Genomic DNA, 24,490 nt, shown 5'->3' with positions numbered 1-24,490 from the left:
TGAGGAATTGAACCCAGGCCGGTCGCATGAAAGGCAACCATTCTACCTGCTGTACTAACACATGAGCGCAAGAGACCTCATTTTGGGGGGATGGAAGTTCTCAGCTTGCAGTGCTCAAGGGTTACTCCTGGCGGGGCTCAGGGATCAAGCCTGCTGTACCATTTCTCCGGCCCTGCAAGAGTTCTATCTTTCAAGATATTTTTATACAACCCTAGGTATAAAATAAGTATATAAATCAAACATTTATGGATTTAAAAAACATAAGGGAATATACTTTAAAACAAATTTCAAGTGTTTGAGACAAGGTACAGGAGTTAAGGTGTCTGCCTTGTACATGACTGACGCTAGCTTGGTCCCTAGTATCACATATGGTCCCCCAAACACCACCACGAGTAACTCTAGAGCACTGCTAGGTGATACAAAAAATTAAAAGGTTTTCCTCCCCCCACAACTCTCATCTTCAATTACCAGCATTTTAAGAAGCTAGAATCTAGTCCAATGTGTTTTTGTTGAGCGATAGCTCAGTGGGTAGGGCGTTTGCCTTGCACGCGGCTGACCCAGGTTCGATTCCCCCATCCCTCTCGGAGAGCCTGGCAAGCTACTGAGAGTATCTCGCCCGCACAGCAGAGCCTGGCAAGCTCCCCGTGGCATATTTGATATGCCAAAAACAGTAACAACAAGTCTTACAATGGAGACGTTACTGGTGCCCGCTCGAGCAAATTGATGAGCAATGGGATGACAGTGTTCAGTGACAGTACTGGCTATCTACATTAACTTTATGCCTTCTCTGTGTTGGCGCCAGAGATAGTACAGTTTCAGTCCCCAACAGCACAGGGTCCCCTCCACCACAGCAGCGCTGGGGGCTGAGCACAAAGCCAGGAGTAGTCCCCAGCACTAGCAGACATGACCCAAACCCAGCCCTATCTCCCACACCAAAAAAAAAAAACCACTACTCTCTGTTAATGATGGCATCCCTCTTAAACACACAGATGAACATTTCCACGATATCCTGTTAAAAATGGATTATTTGGTTTTGCGGTCTTGCAGAAACAAAGCGTACGCTCCAGCCACTTGAACTATTTCCTGGGCCCCATGATGTGATGCAGGAGGTTTGTCCCCCTTTATCACACAATTTTAGACGTGGTGATGAATTTTACACAAAATCTTCTACTGAGGGAAATCATAGATCTAAGAATGAAGTATGATCAGCCAAAGGGATTCCGTAAGAAGTACCAAAATATACTGCTCCGCTTTTCACTTGAGGGTTTGGTTTGATTTTGTTTGGGAGCCACACCCAGGGTGCTGGGGCTTAACTCCTGGCTCTGTGCTCAGGGCTCACTCCTGGTGACACTGGGGCTTGCATTAGCAATGTGCAAGGCAAGTGCCTTAACCTCTGTGCTGTCCTTCCAGTCCTCCTGAGAAGGTTCTCTTTTGAAAAAGAACACCACATTCATGACTTTCTGTTGTTGTTTGAGGGCCACAGCCAGCAGTGCTCAGGGTCTCATCCTGAACCTACTCTCAGAGATCACTCCTCGCTGCGCTGAGGGACCATATGGGGTAACAGGGATCAAACCCAGGACGGCTGTGCGCAAGGCAAGTGCCGTCCCCCTGTATAATCGCTCCAGACTACATGAATGACTTCAACAGATGTACTTGGCATATTGAAGGGGGAAAAACTGAAGTATTACATGTTTTAATTCTCTTGTTATTAACGATTTCCCTTCTTTCTCATTCTATTATGTCTGGCTTTATTTCTACTTTGCTTGTAAAACTAGCTGGCTGGGGAACATGTAGAGACAGAGAATTCTACCATTTCTGCAAACTTTTCTTAAGCATTAGTATTTCTACGATGTACTACTGTACCGTATTTGGAATTTATATTTACCTGTCTGCCAAAGAGCCAAGGGTCAGTGACTCTTTCTGCATACCTGTGAAATACAGAGTGAAAACAGATGGCTAACAAATAAAGTGAAATCCAAATATGAACCTAGAGAACTTCCACAATGTACTTAAGATGACCTATCTGTCTAAACTGTCAAGAGAAGAATAATGCCTGCCATAGACACAGGCTAGGAGGAAGGGAGGGTGACAGGAGGGAAACTGAGGACATTGGTGGTGGGAAACCTACACTGGTTAAGGGACCAGAGCTGGAACATTGTATGACCAAACCCCAACCGTGAAAATCTGTGTACCTGTGTATCTCCGTGATCCAATTAAAAAAATAAATAAAAATAAAAATAATTAAGCTTTCTGGGCTAGAGCAATAGTATAGCAGTGAAGGCGCATGATACCCACCCCCCCATAGGGTCCCCCAATCCTCAAAGGCGTGATACTGGAGCACAGAGCCAGGAGGAAGCCCTGAGGAATGTCAGGTGTGTTCCCCAAACAAAAACAAAATTAAGCTTACTTTTAATAGAAAATCAACAGGTTTAATGTATCAAAAATCCTTGTTAAGTAACTACATAAAGGGTAACTATATTGGGGGTGCGTTATACCCACATACAATGGAGTGTTCAGAAGCTCCTCCCGGTAGTGCTCCTGGGAACTTCGCAGTGTGGGAGATCAAACCCAGGTCTCATACGTGCAAAGCATCTGCTCGGCCCATGCAGCCATCACTCTGTCTCCTGTATATTGGTTTGGATTTTGGTGCTACTCCAGGTGATGCTCAGGGGTTACTCCTGGCTCTGAACTCAGGAATTACTCCTAGGGGTGCTGGCAGGACCATATGAGATGCCAGGGATCGGACCCGGGTCAGCTGTGTGCAACCACTATACTATTGCTCCAGCCCCAAGCCCCCCTGTGTTTTAAAGAATGAACCCTAGTCATGGAATAAGCCCCTGATAAATAGCTTCCTAAATGCTCAGTTTGCCAAGACACCATTTAGCTTGCTTCAATACAGGTGTAAAAATAAAGTAAAAAATAAAAATCAGCTGATAAATATAATTGATATGAAGTCATGCCCTAACTCCTTGGGGGGAAAAAATCCCAGCAAACCAAAAACCCTGAGCCATGCATTCATTTTATAAATAAGAAAAGGTGTTTGGCACATATATACATTAATGCTAGTTACCCATATAATTTTTAAAATATTTTATGATGCCCCTTTATTTTTATTTTTCAACTTCGTAATTGAATCACTGTGAGACAGACCCTTACAAAGCTGTTCATGACTGGATTTCAGTCATACAGTATTCCAACACCCATCCCTCCTCCAGCGTACATTTCCCAGCACCAGTGTCCCCAGGTTCCCTCCCATCACCCCCCCACCCCCTGCCTGTCTCTATGCAGTCGCTTTTCTTCTCTTTTTTTTCTCTCTCTCTCTTTCTCCTTTTTGGGCATTGTGGTTTACCAATATAATTTTAAATAACGTTCTCAAGGTTAAAGTTTGAGTCCGTGGGTGAGCCAGAGAATGGCAAAAATCTAGCTCTTTTCGAAGCCAAGTCCAACATACTGTCCTCTGAGTTACTAAAATTTTCATTTAACAGCAATCCTTCTTATGCTTCAAACAGTTTATACTTAATTATTATGTCTTTTAAGTTTGAAGTAGGCAGGGGCTGGAGCAATAGCACAGTGGGTAGGGTGTTTGCCTTGCACTCGGCCAACCCGGGTTCAATTCCCAGCATCCCATATGGTCCCCTGAGCACCGCCAGGAGTAATTCCTGAGTGCAGAGCCAGGAATAACTCCTGTGCATCACCAGGTGTGACCCAAAAGGCAAAAAAAAAGTTTGAAGTAGGCAAATTCAGTACCACTAAATACTGAAAGTTTTGAAACTACTTCCCCTCCTTATAGTAAATTGGCACAAATATTACTATATTTTCTACTAGAACATCACAATTGTATGCATATATATATATATACTTTTCTAAAATATCACTTTAACCAAGGCTTTCTCATAACTAAAACAGCTAGTCATAACATTAACACTGTTGTAATGTTAGCTAAACTATAAATTTTTAAGTATCAGCTACTTAAATCAGACCATTGTTATCTTAAAAAGATTTCTAACAGTATGATGCAACCTGGAAAGATTTTTAAACTTCCAACAACACATTGAACATATATGGTACCTCACTCTTAAATAATCATAAAGTCTCAAAAGATAATATAGCAGTTTTCTTATAAACTGGGTTCTATTATTTTCACAGAAAAATTCGTTCCCTCATCTGTATTCCTTTTTACCAAAAGAATTGTCATATGAGTCAGTAAAATAATTCTAAGAACAGATCTCTCAAGCTGTCACGTACTGATACATGTACATTTTAAATTTTATACCTGGTGCTTTTGGAATCTTCAAGAGAAAAAATAAACAGTTTAATAGTTTGGAAAATACATTCCACCTAGATTGGGCTACATCAAACACAAGAGTAAAGAATAAATATATTAAATGATTACATGTGCTAAAATATTGTGTCAGTAGTTATCTTAGAAAGTCCAATAGAAATAAGGTCTAAAATAAAATAAAATATCTGGAAAAAAAAAGAAATAAGGTCTAAAAAAGAATATAGGGGCTGGAGCGATAGCACAGCGGGTAGGGCGTTTGCCTTGCACTTGGCCTACCCGGGTTCGATTCCCAGCATCCCATATGGTCCCCTGAGCACTGCCAGGGGTAATTCCTGAGTGCAGAGCCAGGAGTGACCCCTGTGCATCATCGGGTGTGACCCAAAAGCAAAGCAAAACAAAACAAAACAAAAGAAATGTCTAAAAAAGAATATAAGTTGCCAGGGATATAGCACAATGGCTGAGTATTTGCTTCATATGCATGAGATCCTTGGCTTGATTACTGGCACCAAAAACAAAAGCTAAAACATGTCTAGGGGTGAAGCAATAGCACAGCGGGTAGGGCGTTTGCCTTGCATGCGGCCGACCCAGGTTCGATCCCCAGCATCCCATATGGTCCCCTGAGCACTGCCAGGGGAAATTCCTAAGTGCGTGATCCAGGAGTAACCCCTAAGCATCGCTGGCCGTGACCCAAAAAGCAAACAACAACAACAACAAAACATGTCTATAGAATAATTTCAAGTGAACTTTATTCCTTTTCCCTGTCATTTTCACTGAGTGAAATCACTTCCATCTCATGAACCCTGAATGCATAAGATACCTCTTCTTTTGAGTAAATCTCCATGTTTGCCTTGGAACAAGGTTTCATTTGGTTTCTGACAGTACCCTGGATGCTGACAATATGCCAGTATAAATAGTAACGGTCAAGTCTAATGTTCATGCAACCATTTCTAGAAGAGACCTATTCTCAACGAAAATATCACTAGTTATATAATAATCCTACCCACAAGCCAGTATTTATTTTTATTTCATTGGTGCCCATACACTGCAGTGCTCAATGTTTCAACTGGTAGTGCTCAGGGGATCATGCAGGGCCAGAGATCAAATTCCAGGCTCCTATCGGCAAAGCGTGTTCTCCTCTACCCCGTAAGTCATTTTGAAGCAATGGCATCTAATTGATTGCATCAGACTGGACTGCTCCATCCCCTGTAAAGAGAGATTGATAACTTGCTAGGGCTAACAGAAAACAAGAATTAGACTCACAATGCTCTGATTTTCTTTAAAATATGAGTTCATTAGATCATACCACTCAAAAATGAAGGCAGTGGTTTTAAAGGAGTGGGCATCAAAAGACTAGTAAGTTAGAACTGAGGTTTTAGAGATGTTCCTATTCTGACAAAGCTGACAAAACGTTAGGGCCTTTGGTTTGTTCGGGGGCCACCCCCAACAGTGCTCAGGGCTTCCTCCTGCCTCTGTGCTCAGGGCTTCTTCTTGATTCAGTGCTCAAGAATCACTCCTCGCAGGCCTCAAGGATGAGTGCCAGGGTCTAACCCAACCACGTGCAAGGCAAGCACCCTACCTGCTGTACTATATCTCTCTGGCCCTAAACAAACAACATTTTAAAAGTTTATCTCCCTACCACTTTTACCAAGCTGGGTATTTGCAGCACTCCTAGTTTAAATATTTCTTTGTTTAACCTAAAATTCTATTGTCATCTCACTTCCACTATGGGAGAAGAGGGTCCATCTCTACCAATGAAGCTAACTGCAATAATTCAGTAGTATGAATCCATTTGCAGCTAATCTGTGTCCCAAGGATAGTTTTGGGGTAGAAACTAGAGGCTTTAAAACAACTCTGGTTGTTAATACTCAGAAATCTATACACAGGGGCTGGAAAGATAATAGAGTAGGGTGCTCGCTTTGCACGCGGAAGACGCGGCTTGAATTTCTGGCATCCCATGTGGTCACCAGAGCACTGCCAGGAGTAATTCCTGACTGCAGAGTCAGGAATAACTAAGAGCATCGCCGGGTATCACCCAAAAACAAGCACAAGAAAAAAAGGAATCCATGTACAGTCTCCAAAAGTGGGGTGTTGCAGTCATTCACTGGTTGCTACAGTAGATAAAGGGTTTTTGGTCAAGACATGCAAAGTCCTAATCTCTTAAATGTTCCCAGTTTAATTTTAGCTGCCTGCCCTAGTCTTTTTCAAGGCAGAATCCTATCAAGCAAATTTATTTTTGTAAATAAGCGAAGCCTTTAAACTTCTGGTTTCAGAGATTCCTCCTCCTATTTCCATACTTTGCAACATATAATCTGAACAGCAAAACTGCCACGTTTTTCCTTTCTGACAGCATGCTTAACTTGGGCCGTGTGGGCAGATATTGGTCAATATGGAAATTTCAGTGTCCTCTCATTATTCTACCCAAGTACTGACAGGCAAAACCCCAACCGGCTCTTTATCAAATATCACCAGTTTTTGACCCTGATTTATGATTCTCTTCATTTCATAGTGATTGCTTTTAGTAAAGATTATGTAACCACCTTCAAGCAATTCCTATACAGAGAACAGTGCAGAAACTATAGACCAATTCCAGGAATATGGACAAACTGTAAAAAAAAAAATCACTGGACTGGATGGATAGTTCAAAGGGCTGGAGCGCCTGTTTTGCAAGCAGGAGGCAGGTGAGATAACACATAGCCCACAGCACCTCTGGAAATACCCCTCAGGCACCTCTGGGTGTTGGCCCAACCTCACTCCCCCCACCATCCATCAAAATAATTACGGATTATGGCTCCAAATCTGTCACCTGGGAATGAACAAATGAACTGAACATGGTTCCTTAAAAACAATTAATGGATGTTTTTGAAATTTTGAGAAGCGATAACTAAATTGAAGGGTTACAGGGAGCACAAACATTGCTAACATAACACTGTTTTTAAAGCAGCTCCGGGTTTTATTTTGGATAAAATTCTAAGCATCCAACTCCCTCTCTGTTCCCCAAATCCAAGTCCAAATTTAATTCCCTGGAGTAGAAGGTAATTCCCACATAGCCTCCCCTTTCTTGTCTGGGGTCGCTTGCTGAATACGGGCTCCAGCCATCATATTCCGGTTTTAAAGTCAAAACAAGTCATGCGACCATTACCCTAGGGGCATCAGAGGCTTCGAGCACGTGATGCCCATTGGCCTGCGCGGGGCTTCAGCCACTTCCCTGGAATTCCGTCTCCAGGACCAGGTTTAAGTGCCCCCTGCATTGTGACATCTAGTAAAATTGAATTAGTGCTTAAGTGCTTATTTCTCGGGGTTTAATTTCACCTATTTTCTATCCACTGTGCGGCCAGACTTCCTACCCTTCCCCCCCACCCCGCAGCCCCCTCGTAAATAACTGGTAGGGTAGGGGCACCCCCAGCATCCGGTCTGATCCTAAAGGGGGGAGTTGGTCCTACCCAGTTAGTTCAAAGCTCAGCCGTTGGCACCACTTAAGAGACGTTAGTCCTCACGGCAGGTGAGGACTAAGATTCTCCGCGTAGGGAGGGGAGCCGACCGGACAAACCCCGGCCCCCCTCCTAGCCGGGGATCATCTTCAGGCCCTGGAAGGCGGCCTTGGGAGCGGTCAGCCGACTTAAGAGCAGTAGCGGCGGCGGCGGCAACTTTGGGACTGGCTAGGAGCCAGTGCGGGGGTGGTCGGCGTCCCCCAGCCTCTACTTAGCACGCTCAAGTGCTGCGGGTAGAAAAAAAGTAAACACGGGCAATTGCGGCCGTGTGGGGGGACGGGATCGGACACCCCCTTCCCCGCCCCGCGCCACCCCCGCCTCTCCCCGATGATCGGCCCGGCAGCTCTGCCTCCCAGGGAGCCGGGAGAGGTCCGGGGCTGGCGCGACTGCGCGCTTCGGGCTGCTGAGCCAGAGCCGCCGAGATGGGAGCAGACGGGCGGCGCCGGATCGGTAGGGGGGGCGGGGGGGAAGAACGGAAAGGTACTGCCCTACTGGCCTGGAGATGTTCTGCTACCGAAAGGGGAAAAGTGCTTACTCATAAGGAGACGCGGTGCGATCGCGACGCTCTCGCTCCAAGGCAAGGAAAACAGGAGGAAGACAGGCAAGTGGAGCGTCGTTTCTTCCTGGACTCAAAGCACCCTCCCACCTCCCCACCCCCCCAAATCCCAGAGGCCGGCTGAGCCCGCGAGGTCACCCTAGACGGGACAACGGGGGCTTGGAGGCGCGCCGTAGGCTGCCGGCTCCGGGATTTCCTGAGCCCGGGGCCGGGGGGGGGGGGATGGGGGGAGGTAGGAAAGGGGGGAGTTGGGGTGGGTACGTGGAGCCGGAGAGCCGCGGCGGGGGCAGTCGCCAGGGCAGGGCGACAGAGGGAAGTTCGGGGCTCGGCTTGCACGGCAGGATTCCCGAGCCCGGGAAGGTTGGAGTCAAGGACTCCAAGCCCAGCCTGGCAACAAGTTGGGAGCAACTAGCGAGGAAGCACCGTTTCTCCCTCGAGCCGAAAACATTGTTTGCGGCGGGTAGCGGTGGCGGGGAAGCCCCTGCCCTTCCCACCCATCCTCGAGGAGAAACACCGCCTGGGTGCCTGCGAGACGCCCGGCAGGAATTTCTGCAGCCACCCTCGCCGCCCTCCCACCTCCGGCGCGGGGCACGTTCCGCCTGCAGATGCGCTCCCTGGGGACACCGTCCGGGCCACACGCCCGGGGACCCCGCTGTCCCCGCGGCCGCCAGCCCCCACGGAGCACTTACGTAAAGTCGCCCAAGACCGGATGGAGCCCGCCAGCCAGCAGCAGACGCGCTCAGACAACTTCTGCCCGGCGGAGTCCTGGCGGCGGCGCTTCTAAAGCCTGCGCTCCCTCCCTCGGGCCCGCCCCCGCGCCCCCGGCCGCCGCCATTGGCTGCGGCGCTAACAAGCAGCCTGGGAACCTGGGAGCGGATTGGGCCGTGCGTCTGTCACATCAACTGGGTGGGGAACGGGGAGAAGGAGCCCCGAGAAGGGCGCCCGGGAAGGATGAGGACGGAGATATTGTCTTCAGAGCCGGCGCCTCTCGCTCCCTGCCCAAGGAAAGAGCAGGAGTCCGCAGTGTCTAGTCCAAAAAAAAAAAAAATCCTTGTGGACGAACAAAAGTTTGCGCATCCCCAACCCCCTCGTGTCTGTCTGTTGAGGGTACAATTCTCCCCAGAACCTCGACCTGGGAAGGGGCATTATTCGTAGTTTTTTTTTTTTTTTTCAACTCCATCAGCCCGGGTTCTGAACTTTGCAAAGGGAAAAACCTCAGCCGATTTCCCCTTTCCTGGGAAGGTCTAGGCAGAAGAAAATGGAAGAAGAGGGGGGAAGGGGGAGTCACTCTTGTCTTTGAATTACATCCCCCCCAAATGGGCCAGAACCACCTCTTCGGTATGTTCGTCTATTGCAAGGGGGCTAAAGAGGATGAGGAAAGATCAATAAAAGTGGGAGAAGATAGTGAAGCCAGCTAATTCCACTTTGGTGGCTGGAAATAGATGTCAATTCCGGGCAGGTTCCATTCGCCAGAGAAAACGTGAAGATGAACTCTTGCTTCCCAGAGCAGCTTTTCTTCTTCTGTCCAGGGAGGACTACCTTCATGTGTGGCACAACTCACCTGTTCTGTTAATGCATGCACAGCTTTCTCCTCCATTTTTTGCATTCCAAATATTGGTTCACTCCAGGTTCAAAATCAGCTCCAAGGGCCAGTGTTTAAAGGATTCTGTAGCGGGGGGGGGGGGGGGGGCAGTGAAAAGATTGACACGAGGAGCCCTTGTAGAAAAGAAAAGATAAGTCCATCCCTGTTACAGTAGAACCATTTTGTTCAGGAAATGTGTTGGGGGTGGGGGGTTATAAGAATTTTAAATCCAAGCTGGCGTTCTGCCTTCCAAACCTGTCTTGTTTGCCTGCCTCTTTTGTTGCTAGCTTATTTCCTTCCACTCCGGAGAAGCCTGTGTTCTCTCTTGAACACAATTCTTCTCTCTCTCTTTCTCTTTCTACCTCTCCCTCCCTCCCTCTCTCTCTCCACATCTTTCTTTCTTTTTTTATTTTTATTTTTATTTTTTTTGCTTTTTGAGTCACACCTGGCGATGTACAGAGGTCACTCCTGGCTCTGCACTCAGGAATCACCCCTGGCGGTGCTTAGGGGACCATATGGGATGCTGGGAATCGAACCCAGGTTGGCCTCGTGCAAGGCAAACGCCCTACCCGCTGTGCTATCGCTCCAGCCCCTCTCCACATCTTTCTAAGCAAGTTTCCTTCAATAAAAACTAAAAAAAAAATTTTAAATGGGGCAGGAGAGAAAGTACAGCTGTCAGAGAGTGTTTGCCTTGCCCTCAGCCTGTCCTGGTTCAATTCCCCGGAACCACATAAGGTCCCCAGAGCTGGAAGAAAATTTTGAAAATGGTGAGATAATTCAAAGGACTGAGCTGATGCTTTGCATGGAAGCCGGCTTAGATTCTTGGCACCACAGGCTCGGGCCCCACAGCACAGAGCTGTGAAGTAGTCAAGTACCTCAGGATGTAACCACCCAGTGTAACCCCACAAACAAACCCAAATCCCAAATCATGTGCAGTAAAATTGGTTCAGTTACATTCCAGTTCACACACGCCATGAGGAAAAATGTCAAGAGTGACCTGAAAAGTTGAATGCTCTTGAAAGGGAGCTGCCATTTCATCTCTATTAGGAAGTTTCTTAGCGAAACTAACCGGTAGTAAGTGCCAGGGCTTCTTAAGTGGGATCCAGTAGGCGAGTTCATATACTGCCTGAAGCTAAACTAGCAGAGAAGGACTTGGAACTGGGAAAAAAGCCTTGTTAAAATATTAATGATTAACCAACTGAAGTACTTATGAAAGGCACAAGAACATGAAAAAAAGAAATGAGAAGGCAGTTGTGCTTTCAGAAACGTGAAATTTATGTTATGAGAAATTTTGTACTGGGTCAAGGAGAAGAAGATTGCTTTCAACATGTTGGTGTTTGGGTGACCATGCGATGCATAGCCACGCACAGTTACAATAGGCTCCAAAGTGCTATTTCTGGTTTTCAATCATTGACCCCAGGTTGAATAAGGTTTTGTGAAAATTAATACACAGAAACCCAATTTAAACGAGGTCAGGAAGCCGAAATTCCATTTCCCCCTCCCCCATGAACAATCAGCAAACTACAGGACCCAGCAAGTCTTGTGTCTTCAACTAGAAGTAATGCTGCTTGCCCCCCTCTGAGGAAGGAGATACCTCTTAGTCCAGAGATAACTTCATTTAAAAACTGTATTAAAAAATGCATAAGAGGGTGCTGATTTTTATTCCAAGGAACTGCATATATGCCTGGCTATAAGACCGTACTTCCCAAATGGCCTTTTTGTTATTTCCAAATAAACCCATTTATTGGTGAAACAGCTTCTCTTATATATTTGAGGCCACCAGTTTCTGGATTATTTTATTTTGGCCTGGCACAAGGGTTTCTGGAATTCTTAATATAAAAATTCTAATCCAGTCACTGCCAGGCATACGCCCCGCATAATAAGAAACATATACATGAGCACGTACACACACACACACACACACACACACAATCTTCTAGATATACCAAATACAATATTTTTGTTTTCTACCACTTATGGCATCTGTAAGTAACTATTGATGTTATTCCACCTGCTTACATGAAGAGTAACCATAGATTTATCAGTAATATGAAGGGAGTCTGAAAGCTAACTTTCAAAGTATGCATGTTTATTTCAATCACTGACGTTAGTATTCTATCTTCACTCTGTCAAGCTTTAAAATTTAGACGAAGTCAAAATATAGGACCTCCTACAGATGATATTTAAGCTTTCTTACTTCAAAAAGCTTACATTAAAAAACGTAAGAGTCTTCATTCAGGCTTGTTCTTTCAAGCCCATGTTCTCCCTTGAACACTTATCTCTCTGCTTGTTTTCCGTCTGGAGAAGCCTGTATTCTCTCTTGAACCCTTACTCATCACTTTCCCCTCACCTCTAAGTAAATTTTGTTCCATAAAAACGATCTTGTTTGACCGGGGAAAAAGAAAAAGATCGGGGGTAGGGGGGAATATCCCTTTAAGGGAAGTGCAATGGTACATGGTTTCCAAGCTTCAGAGTTGCCAGGTGGCGGCACTACTTCTCATTGCCTCAATAGTTTCCAACAGACAAAACAAAATGTGGCCTAAACAGATTTTTGGAACCTATTTGGATGCTAATTGACAATCGATTTAAGAAATTCAACAATATAATCCAGAAAGTATTCTAGTTTAATAAATGCCATCAGATCGGTATTTGAGGGGATAGAACTCAAACATCTCATGGGATTTGAGGGAGAAAACACAAAGGGTTAGAGCATGTGCTTTCTATGCAGGAAGCCTGGGTCGATCTCAGGAAAGCCCCGTGGTCCCTGGAGTATCCCTCCCAAAGCTCCCTCTAAGCGGTACACACACTCCCAAAAGAAAGATAAGCATTTGATGTAAATCATTTATCTCTGTGTTACCCAAAATCAGGAAGTCCTTTTCAACAATTAGCCTTTTGCTTTTTAAAATAAATTGGAGGGATAGTACCGGGCTTAAGGTCTTACATGTGGCTGACCCCAGTTTGGTTGCCTGAGCGCAAAGCTAGGAGTAGCCCCTGAGCACCATTAGGTGTGGGTCAAACAAACCCCTCAAAAAAGGAGTTACACGTGAAAATAATTGACCCTGAAGAATTCAAGAAACAACAGGAAGAAGAGAAATTGAGAAAGATCCTTGCAAATATATATGTAAACATTGATTTTTATATTTATTTATTTGGGTTTTGGGGCAACACCCAGCAATGCTCGGGTGCCAGAGATCAAACTAGGAACCAAATGAGGGTTAGCCGCATGCAAGGAAAAAGCCTTAATCCCTGTACTCTTTCTCTGGTCACTGACTTTTACATGTAAATCAACAATATTAAAAACCTAAATTTACCTTTAACTAGAAATTACCGGATTCTTTCGGCGGGAGCGATAGTACAGAGAGTTGGGCACTTGCCTTGCACACGGCTGACCCAGGTTCTGTTCCCTGCATCACATATGGTCCCAAGAGCATGGCCAGGAGTAATTCCTGAGCGCAGTCAGTAGTAACCCCTGAACATCGCCGGGTGTGACCTAAAAAGGTTTTTAAAAATCATATTCTTTGAAAAAAAATCAGATTCTTTGTATTATAATCAGAGAAGGTCACTGTCATCCCATTGTTTGTCGATTTACTCTAGCGAGCACCAGTAACGTCTCTATTCCTCCCAGTCCTGAGATTTTAGCAGCCTCTCCTTACTCGTCTTTCCCAATGATTGGAGGCTCTTCCAGGCTAAGGGGAATGAGACCTATCATTACTGTTTTTGGCATATTGAATACGCCACGGGTAGCATGCCAGGCTCTGCCCATGTGGGTGGGATACTCTTGGTAGCTTGCCAAGCTCTCCGAGAGTTATGTGTTTATATATATGTATGTATCCTGTCTATGATTTGTGGCCTACTGTCTGAACTCCATCAAATGTGGTGTGGTAATTATGGAAAATGTGTAGGAAGTGTCTTAAAATGTATAATGTGTCACAAAGTTCCGCATTATCTGGGTTCTGTGGGACTTCATTCATGCGTGAGGCTCAGCCAGGGCATCCGGAAAGCAGCCTAGAGCCTGGCGGCTTTTGGGTAGTGGAGGTCGGCTGGCTGTCAGGCTGGGTCCCTTGTGGCTGGGAGGGTTCTCACCCGCCCCCCTCTGGGCGCCCCCAAGTGAAAACAGCCTGGGTGGAGTGTGGTCAGAGAAGATATTTTAAAGAATTATTTCATTGAAGTTACACTCTAGCTAGAGTTCATTAAAGCCTGCTCAGGGGTCAGTGGTAGAGAATGAGACTGACATAAAAAGAGAGAAACATAGGAAAACTCTAATATTGCTTCCCCTCCCGCACACACACCCAACAGTGAGTTATTGTAGAAGTTGACAGAGACTGTAAAGACAGTAAACACAACAAAATTCAATAGGTACTTGAAGAGCAGATGCTCTATTTGACAGAGCAAATCAGCAGGCAACCCTTTTAAAGTCCTGCCGATTTCCTATTCTATTCTTGCATATGTTGTCCTCTACATTTAAAAGACCATAAACTGTTTTCTACTGTTATTCCAAGGGCGCATTTTTGCGGGCTCTATTATCTATTTTATTCTAGCCTGGAAGTGCCTGGAAGCCTGGAAGTGCTTTTGCTTGCCCTTAGTATTCTAAAAGACCTTGATTGTTTTGCCCAAGGGAGTCTTCCAGCCTTGGGGTTTTTGTTAGATGGATGCTTTTCCACAACTTTCAAATACTTTCCAAGTTTCAAAGGTTACTATTAATCTGAATTTCTGCTAAAGCCAGTCAATTATTTTAAAATAAATTTTCATAAAGAATTTACTGATAGGAACAAGAATACTTTACATTTTTCACTTGAGAACAGAGTTAAAGATCAAAATATCAAATGAGGAGCCATGGAGATACCTCACAGGGCTGGAATGCATGATATATATGTAAGAGTTCTGTGTTTGATACATAGCACTGCATGTTTCCCCCAGAAAAAAAAATCAAATAAAATATCTTTCTACAGTTGACATGCCTGATCAACATTAATCTCTTATAATTATTATGTAGATGCAGTGAATAATAATGAATATGCTCAACATGAAAATGCCCCCTCTTGAACAGTCAGTATAGTACAAGGGTTAAATTGCTTGCCTGGCCTGTGGCTGACTCTGGTTTGATTCTCTACCGTCTGTGGTCCTTTGAACATCACCACGAGTGACCCCTGAGTGCAGAACTGGGAGTAGCCTCCTGTAAGGGAAGTGTGCTTCAACATCCCAAAATAAAATAAAATAAAATGCCCCTTTGCTATCTGTTAAACCTAGAATTTTGTGAAAATATTCTTAGCGTTGAAATAACTTATAAGCAGCATAGAAAAGTATAGCCTCAAGGCATGCAGAATTAATAGTCTCATAATTGCAAAACCAACCTAGGTGAAATAATGAGAAACTACTCAAGATTCAATATCTAAGGGGTGCTGTGAGAAATATGTAGAGAATAAGAATGATGGTACTGGAGCAGTCACCGAAGGTGTCTTTTGTGCAATGGGACTTGAATTAGGTTTTAAAAGATGAGTAAGGCTTAGTAAAGTTAGTGGAAATGAAAGGCATTTGATTAATTTTTTTGTAGGAAAGCAAAAGGAACAACTTAATTTGTCTACAAGGGAGAACAGGATCAGAAACAATTTGTTTATAAATTATTAAATGGCGCAGGAGGGGAGTTAGAGAGCTTGTTCAAAGAGATGAGTGCAAGTGCAGTGACTGGAGTGATAGTACAGTGGGTAAGGTGCTTGCTTGCACAAGACTAGCCTAGGTTCTATCCCCAGCAACCCATGTAGGCCCCTGAGGCAGCCAGGAATGATTCCTGAGTGCAGAATCAGGAGGAAGCGCTGAGCCACCGCTGGGTGTGGCCCACAGACAAAACAAACAAAACCCCCAAAATGCAAAGGGATGAGCACAGGCTGTGCATATAGAGGTCGGGTATACCCCGAGCACCTCCAGGAGTAGAGTAGCACAGAGCTGGGGGTAGACCCTGAGAACTGCCAGATGTGTCCCCAAAGTAAAAGCAATTGTAGAGCACATTTCAAAATTCAATAGCAATTACCCAGAATATTCCATACCACTAAATGCCATCAAGATCCTGAACATTCATATTGAGCCTATTTATTATATTTGATTCCCAATATGGCTTAAGGGTGACTGCCTGTATATGTACATGCATACTGTGTGTTGTGTGTGTGTGTGTGTGTGTGTGTGTGAGGGAGAGAGAGAGAGAGGGAGGGAATAGGGAGAGAGAGTGAAAGAGAGAGAGATGGGGTAGGGACTGGGAAGAAGAATTTAAATACTATTAATATGAGCCTATACCTAGTAAATATGCAAAACATAACTTTACAAAGAGATTGACAAAGTGACAAAGAAGATGGCTCGAAGGGCTGGAGCTCATGCTTTGTGTGCAGGTATCCCCGATTCTAAACCCTGCACCACACCCCTTGAAGACAGTGTTGCTCCTTTCTCCCAATATAGAAATTTACAGTGTTCTAACATGGATGAGATTCATTGCTGTTATTTTGGTGCCACCCCCCAGTGCTGCTAAGGGTCCCAGTGCTTAGGGCTCTATCTCAACAATGCTCAGGGGACCATCCCATCCTGGGACTCAAAGGGTCACACGTGCAAAGTAAACTGCCATTTTCTCAGTCTCTTAAAACATAATTCTAAGTGAAACAGACTAATTTCAAAAGACTGCGTATTGTATGATTTCATTTATATGAAAGGAACAAAAAGGAATAACTCATAGAGACAGAAAGTTGCCTACAGTAGAGAGGGGGAGAAGGGTTGTAGGAAGATAAGTGGGAGCATTACAGCTTATCAGAGCTCTATTTTTAGAGTGATGAAAAAAATTTGGGGGGGTTTGGTAAGCCATATTCAGTGGTACTCAAGGAATCATGTGGTACTGGGGATTAGACTCATCTTCTGACACTCAATGTATAAAATACTCTCAACTATAATTTTTTCTGATACTTATAGAAAGGATAGAGCAATCATGTGATTATATTGGTTTAGGGTCCGAGAAATAATACAGTGGGTACATACGGTCTTACCTTACATACAATCGAACCTGGGTTTGATCCCCAGCACTATAGACAGTCTCGTGAGCCCTGACAGGAGTGATCCCTGAGTGCAGAACCAGGAGTAAGCCCTGAACACAGCTTGGGTGTGGTCCAAGAACAAAAACAAACAGGAATAAACAAACAAAAAGATTGAAATCAGGGCCGGCAGGAGAGAGAGCATATCTTGCATGGAGGAGGTGTAGCTGGGTTTGATCTCCAACTCTATGTGGTCCCGGAGCACTGCCATTTGTGACCCCTGAGCACATGCAGGTATGCTGCAAATGAAAACAAATATTACATCATGACAAGTTTCCAATAATTTAATTGCTGTCAGACAGCTTGACATTTGGTCTGAACAACCACACTTTGAGTCTATCACAGAAAAAATTGAGGACCAGGAGATTTGTTTGGGGTCAACAAATACCACCAGCTTATAGTCAGACATCTCTGGGATAAGTCAGAAGCAAGAATACTTTAGCTTGGGTTTTAAGCAGGGCCGCAGGGCCTCCTGCACAAGGATGTAAGTGGAATGAATGTAAACCAACCCACTCAGTTCTGTCCCCTTTCCAAAGCTGTAGCATGTTCTGATACAGTAGAGCCCCTTTAGTAGGTGGAATAAAGGACAAACCCTGTTAGCTAACCTTAACTAAACTATTTATTTTTTTTAATTGGGAATCCTCTGGAAAGAAGTTTATGTGAGATGAGATCAAACTTCTATTTTTGCTTGTTTGGGGTTACACCGGACTGTGCTGACGGTTCCTCCCAGCCAGGTGCTGCAGGGTAACTTCCCCTGGATGAAACCTATGACTCCAACATGCAAAGCATGCGCTCATCCCCCTGAGCCGTCTCTCCATCTGGAAATCAGACTCAACTAGTACTTGATTTAAATCAGGAGTCCACAAACCTGGTCTTTAAAAGACTAGAGAATAAATATTTTTGGCATTTGAGCTGTACAATCGATGTTGCTGCTACTTACCTCGGCTGTAGCACAGGAGTAACTGTGGAAAGTAAACAAATAAGGCAAAGTATTGGTCCGTGAAACTGTTTTTGTAAGAACAAGTGGCCACAGATTGGTTTAATGCAATATAAGTTAAAGTCTCATTCTGGCTTTCTGAATTTGCTCCAGTACTGTATTTGTGGAGCTCGTGTTCTTCCATATTTTATTTTATTGCGGCCATATTTTTCTTCTGATGATGAAATTACCTAAACTAAGATGGTCTGAATTTTTGGCCTAAATTCTTGGATTTTTTGTTTGTTTTTTTAGACCACACCCAGTAATGCTCAGGGTTTGCTCCTGGCTCTGCACTCAGGGGACCATATGGAGTGCTGGAGATTGAACCTGGGCCAACTGCATACAAGGCAAACTCTCTACCCACTTGTTATTGCGCTAGCCCAGTTTTTTAGTTTTTTTAACATCAGGCATTTTATATTCACTCTCTCTCTCATTTGGGGGCCATACCCAGCGATGCTCAGGGTTACTCTAGATTTGCTGCCAGTGGTGCTCAGGAGACAATGCAGTGTCAAGGATTGAGCTCAGGTCTCCTGCATGCAAAACATGTGCTCAGCCTACTGAGGTAACTCTCTGGCCCTAGGATTTTTTTTTTATTCTTAAAGGCGTACTTAAATCATAGTTCATGAAGTCCAACTGGCTCGGTAAGTAGAACACATGAAATGATTGAGATAGGAATGAGTACTCTTTGATCATTAAAACCTTAGGTCTTTATCTTTAATATCAAACACCTAATGGATCTTCTACTTTTATTTCACTTTTCAAATAGCAACACAATTGCTTTTTCCTTGAATACAGCTGGTCTGGGTTTAATCCCTGACACCCCATATGGTATGGTCCCCAGAGACCTGCCGAGAGTGATCCCCGAGCACAGAGTCAGGACTAAGATAGCAAGGCGTGGCCCAAAAAAGCAAGAACAAAAACAAAAGGACATTCCTCACTACAGACTAGTAAAACTGTGACCCATTGCAATGAAGCAATTTGCCCCAGTCCTTTGGTTCATTTAAGGCATGCTTATAACATTCGTTTGTCAGGTGGCATTATGAAGATTATAATTTATTTCTATGTTGTTCATCTTCAAGTGTGGATTTGTAAATAGGATAATGATGCATTCCAGTGACATGGCATAATTTAGACCATGTGGTCTGAAGGAGTACATTCAACTAGCTGTCAGTTTCCTGAAGAAGTGAAGTCAACAATAGGCTTAAACTCTATACTATCATAATTTAGGATTATTAGATCCCAGTGCTGGGAATTGAACTGGGGTGGACCACATGCATCCCCAGCACCCTTCATCCATCTAACTGTTTCTATGGCCTTCAGTTTGCTTGTTTTGAGACAATGTCTCCCCTACTCAAAGATTATACAATGTAAAGATCTCTTATTAGATCTGCTCTTTGAGTTGGTTCTCTAATACTGTGATGCTAAAAGGGATAAAAGTCATTACATTAGTCTTTGAGAAGCTGGAATAAATTATTCACATTAGAAACAATTCAGTGTCTACAAAGAGGTTACTTGTGAGGTCATTCTGCCATAGGAGAAAAAAGCTTGGTTTAGTTTGCTTCTATAATTCTCCTTTCCTTTTTAACTTAATACTGAGTATCAGAATTCTTTTTCTTTTATTGAAGAATGCACCCCTTTCTCTTCAAGTTTAAAAAACGGGTTTTAGTCTTATCATTTTCAATTTCTTATCCACCTTGTTTGAAGCAGGTACTCCTCATTAAATTGGCAAAAGCACTCTGAATACATCTGTTGCTTTAAAAGAGCCGAATGCAAATAAGTAGAATATATGGAATGATTACCCAAGAGAGAAGCAGAGGTAACGGACTGGAAAGGGCTGGCAACATTTCCTTCCAACCAGATATGAACACCAGCCTCTCCAATCTCCCAACAACTTATGATCATATGTTTGAGCTCCGCAGATGTACAAAATTAATGTATAAGACACAAATCAGTCCATAGGTTTATTATTAAGATTTTGTCTTGGAATATTTGAGATAATAACACATATCATTTTTTTAACCAGAAATGATTCAGGACATTAAGATCCCTCCTACACAGTATTTTTCTATTTTGAATTAAGTATAAATTTTTTCACAACTGAATCAATACTTCCATTAACATTAATATCAGCCCAATATTTTCGTGTGCAGAGAAAAGAAAATGCTGTAAGGGTTTGGAACAGCTCATCCTCTTAAGTGTAGATCAGAAAATTGGGCAAATTAAACGCCAATTGGTAGTACTTACATACTTTTTGAAAATGACTCAGAGTACCTTACAAAGAGAAACAAGAATTGTTTCTGAAAGGGAAATTGACAAGTCTATCAATATATAGTATAGAAATAAAAAGATAAAATATTATGTTAATTCAAGAAATGCTAAAATGTCACTTTTTTCAATTCCGATGGTATAAAAGTGCCATGCTTAGAGCTAATTTCTGTTTCCATTTATTCCTAACTCTGTTTTCATTTATTCCTATTAAAAGTGATCAAATTAATTATAATGCCTTAGTGCTCAGTGGAAACTAAAGATTTGCTTAAACCTTATCGTCTAATAAACTTAAAACTAGCATGTTAAATCTCAATATAGAGTACAATTTTTTTCATGTTCTCTGAAATATGTCATTTCAATATTGTCCCCAAAGACTTAATAGAAATCCTATGAAACCACTGTTACTTTGCAGTACTCAGCAATTTTAACTTTTATTTCATAATATTTTCTTGTATTTTGTATTGCTGCTACATTTATTTATTTACTTACTTGTTTATTTATTTAGTTATTTTGCTTTTAGGTCATACCTGGCTGTGCTCAGGGTTTATTCCTGGCTCTGCTCTCGGGGATCACTCCTGGCAGGCTCAAGGGACCATATGGGGTGCAAGGAATGAAAAATGGGTTGGCCCCAATGCTGCTGTTGTCACTGTTGTCACTGTCATCCCGTTGTTCATCGATTTGTTTGAGCGGGCACCAGTAACGTCTCTCATTGTGAGACTTATTGTTACTGTCTTTGGCATATCCAATACACCACGGGTAGCTTGCCAGGCTCTGCTGTGCGGGCTAGATACTCTCAGTAGCTTGCTGGGCTCTCCGAGAGGGGCAGAGGAATCTAACACGGGTCGGCCGCGTGAAAGGCGAACGCCCTACTGCTGTGCTATCGCTCCAGCCCAATGCTGCTGTTATTAATAATTTAATGAGATTTAAGATGTAAGAATGAGTTTTCTCATTCTTTTAAATATGCATATATTGGCAATGGTAATTTTGGAATATGAAAATATGAATCTATATAACACAGTATAGTAATGATACAACATTAAAGCTATTGTTTTTACTTGGTACTCTACTCCATATTTGCTTGAAACAACTTTTCTCTCATAATTGTTTAGGTTCTGGCATGCTACCTGGAAAGCTACGTGTTTAATCATGATGTTTTAAAGAAGTTTTAGCGGGGGCCAGAGAGTTTGTACAGAGGGTAGGGTGTTTGCCTGGCACACGGCCAACCAAGGTTCAATCCCCGGCATCCCATACGGTCCCCCAATCACTACCAGGAGTAATTCCTGAGTGCCAAGGCAGGAGTAACTCCTGAGCATCTCTGTGTGTGACCCAAAAGGACAGAAAGAAAGAAAGAAAGAAAGAAAGAAAGAAAGAAAGAAAGAAAGAAAGAAAGAAAGAAAGAAAGAAAGAAAGAAGGAAGGAAGGAAGGAAGGAAGGAAGGAAGGAAGGAAGGAAGGAAGGAAGGAAGGAAGGAAAGAAAGAAAGAAAGAAAGAAAGAAAGAAAGAAAGAAAGAAAGAAAGAAAGAAAGAAAGAAAGAAAGTAGTTGTAGGTAAATTTTTTTGTATTGATCATTTTCATTCTTTCTTGCTTCCTCCTGCTCCGACATTGTGGACTGGGTTCATCCATTTCAATAAATATTTAAAAAGCTATTATTGTGGCTATTCCAGGATCTTTAGGGAAAGGCACAGAAAAAGGTTTCATTTCTCTTTTTCTAAAATCAAATAGAAACAACGAGATATATAAACCTTAACATGCAAATTCGTGAAACATTCCACAGATTTTCTTCTGTCACTTCTCACCCCACTCCTACATTCCTTTATCTTCTAGTCAAACCAGGTATTTTATCATTCCCCAAATATGCCTGTATATCTATGTTGTCCAGTTTAGGGGTAGAATAGAAACCATGTGTGTTTAGAAAAGAATCAGAACTTGCTTTGAATCTGCTCTCTTACTATGTGTGATACTTTGAAGGAAGTCACTTAGTGTCTGTGTGCCTTGGTATTCTCATAAAAATCATAGAACTAGCACTTGAGCACAGTGCTAAGTATGTAGCATGTACTCAGTGAATTGTCACTGAGTGACAGATCAAACATAACATATTTATCTGTACTACTTACAGATATTAATGGCAGTTAGCCCTTATCCCTTTGGTAAGTCTGTTTTATGTGCTTTTGTGTTCCTTTTTTAAACTAGCAAATTCCAAATCATCCTTCAAGTCTGACAGATTCTGTAGGCAGAACCAACAGTCTAACTCTTCATTCGCACAACATTATAAACCTACCTGGGAGAATACTGCGTTGTCAGTGTTGATTTGTCTGTTTTCCTAAGCAGAGAAACTCCTCCAGGGCATTTATTTTATTGGGCCTTGCATTTCTAGTTTCTAAACCCCAGCCACGTAGATATTTGATGAAAGATAAAGGAAAACTGCATTGTCTGTCAGTGTTTTAACTAATGTGGAAGGTTTGGCTATACTTCTTGTTGTTTTTCTTTTGGTGCTTATAGGCTTCTCCTGGCTTGGGGCCTGGGGCTTGCTCCCAGAAGTGGTCTGGGGAGCATGCCGTGCTAGGAGGAAATCTAGGGCTCCAACATGCAAATCATGTGCTCCATCCTTTTGAACCATTTCCCCAATTGCAATTGACTTTCTGTTTTGTTTTGTTTTGTTTTTTGTGGTACCAGAGATTGAACACAAGGCCTCACCCATGCAGGGAGTCACTCTATCACCTAATCATGTCAGGGGTTACTCCTGACTCTGCACTGGTGGTGCTTGGGGGACCATAGAGGATGCCAGGGACCAAACCCATATCAGTTGTGTGCCAGGCAAGAGCCCCGCCTGCTGTTACCATTGCTCCAGCCCAGTTAATGTTCTTTTCATTCACATATCTATCTTCCCCATTAGACCATAAAGTTCTTATCTTTTTTTAATGAGAGTCAGGGTGGGGATAGGGGCCACACTTAGCAGAGCTCCGGAGTTACTCCTGGCTCTGTGCTCAGGGATCCCTTCCCGAATACATGGTGCTGCGGATCAAACTGGAGTCTATAGTGTACAATGCAAGTGCTTTCCTCACTATCCTATCTCTCTGGCCCGAGACCGAACAAAAATGCCTGGCGCAATAATTCTCTGTTGAATTCATGTAGGTAAAAATCTGTCTTTAGGCCTCTTCCATTCTTTTCCATTATTTCATAACTCTTCTCTCCCACTCTCACAGAATCCTTAGAAAATCTGTCTTGCCATGTGTTCCCTCTGTCTCTGCTTTGCCCTTCGAAGTATGAAAGGCATGACTTGAATGGGAAAAACTCAAGTTTACTGGTAGGTCATTATCTAACTCCTTGCTACCCCTCTCCGATTCTCAGTCCAGTGAGTGTCTAAAGCCAATCTGATTGGTACCTTTGATCTCTTACCAGTGGGGGTCTGTTGCAGAGATTGAGACAAACACATGGACTGTCCAAGTGTTAGGGCCCCCTGGGCAGCCATAAGTGAGCACACAGGACACCCATTTATTCAACACTGTGGCTCCCCCACCTTGTTCCCAACACATGAGTTATTAAGTTGACAGAGACGTTAAGAACAGTTAGCAAGTACTTAAAAATTCAATGGGTACATTAAGAGCAGTCTGAGATATTTCACATAGCCAATTTGCAGGCACACTTAAAGTATAAATTCTCGACAGTTTCCTATTTAACTTTTGAGTATGTTACCCTGTACATTTAGAAGATCCTACACTTTTTTATTCTATTGGTTCCTGGGTGCATTTTTCTTTGTCCTGTAATCTATTCTCTTTTTTCCTAGGGGCTTTTTTTTCTGCCTGTTTATATGCTAAAACCTAGGCTCTTTTTCCCAGGGGACTATCCTGACCCTGGTTTTCTAAATAAAAACCTGGGTGGGTTTTTATTAGGGGGACTATCTCCCACAAGCTAGAATACGATATTAATATCCATATGACTAGTATTTTATGTGGCTGTGTGATGCTTTTTTAGATATTGGGAAAAGGGAGATTTGGATTCACAGTTCTTAAAATGTATTTCAAATTACCTTGTGTTCGTGGCTACCCATTGCATTTGTTATCACATCTAACCTTGGGTGGAGTTGTGATAAATTATAGTTTTGACCTGTGAAATTCCTCTGTTTTGAACCCGTGCTTCTAGGTTTTATTTATTATTTTAATGCGGCAATATTATTTTACAAGACGGTAAGTGCTTATGTGTTTGAGGGGTACAGTGTTACCATACCACAGTCATCATTCCACCAAGAAACAATATCCTCCTACGGTCCATTAGA

General features: G+C 43.2%; 1 protein-coding gene across 3 annotated transcripts in view; it reads right to left on the bottom strand.

Moving 5' to 3' along the window:
- PLS3 (plastin 3) overlaps window positions 1–9,123 on the bottom strand; it is a 117,100-nt gene extending 107,977 nt beyond the window's left edge. For 2 of the 3 annotated variants that reach the window (XM_012934048.2, XM_004614475.3), the window contains exon 1: window positions 9,016–9,123. The gene's annotated coding sequence lies outside the window, so the exon portion shown is untranslated. Of the gene's footprint in view, window positions 1–8,305; window positions 8,327–9,015 lie in introns of those variants that run through there. The other variant, XM_055122375.1, reaches the window with a different exon arrangement.
- Between the last annotated feature and the right edge of the window lie 15,367 nt (window positions 9,124–24,490).

This window comes from Sorex araneus, chromosome X (genome assembly GCF_027595985.1).
Source record: "Sorex araneus isolate mSorAra2 chromosome X, mSorAra2.pri, whole genome shotgun sequence".
NCBI classification, from domain to species: Eukaryota; Metazoa; Chordata; class Mammalia; order Eulipotyphla; family Soricidae; genus Sorex; species Sorex araneus.
This window is presented reverse-complemented; position numbering and strand designations above follow the sequence as displayed.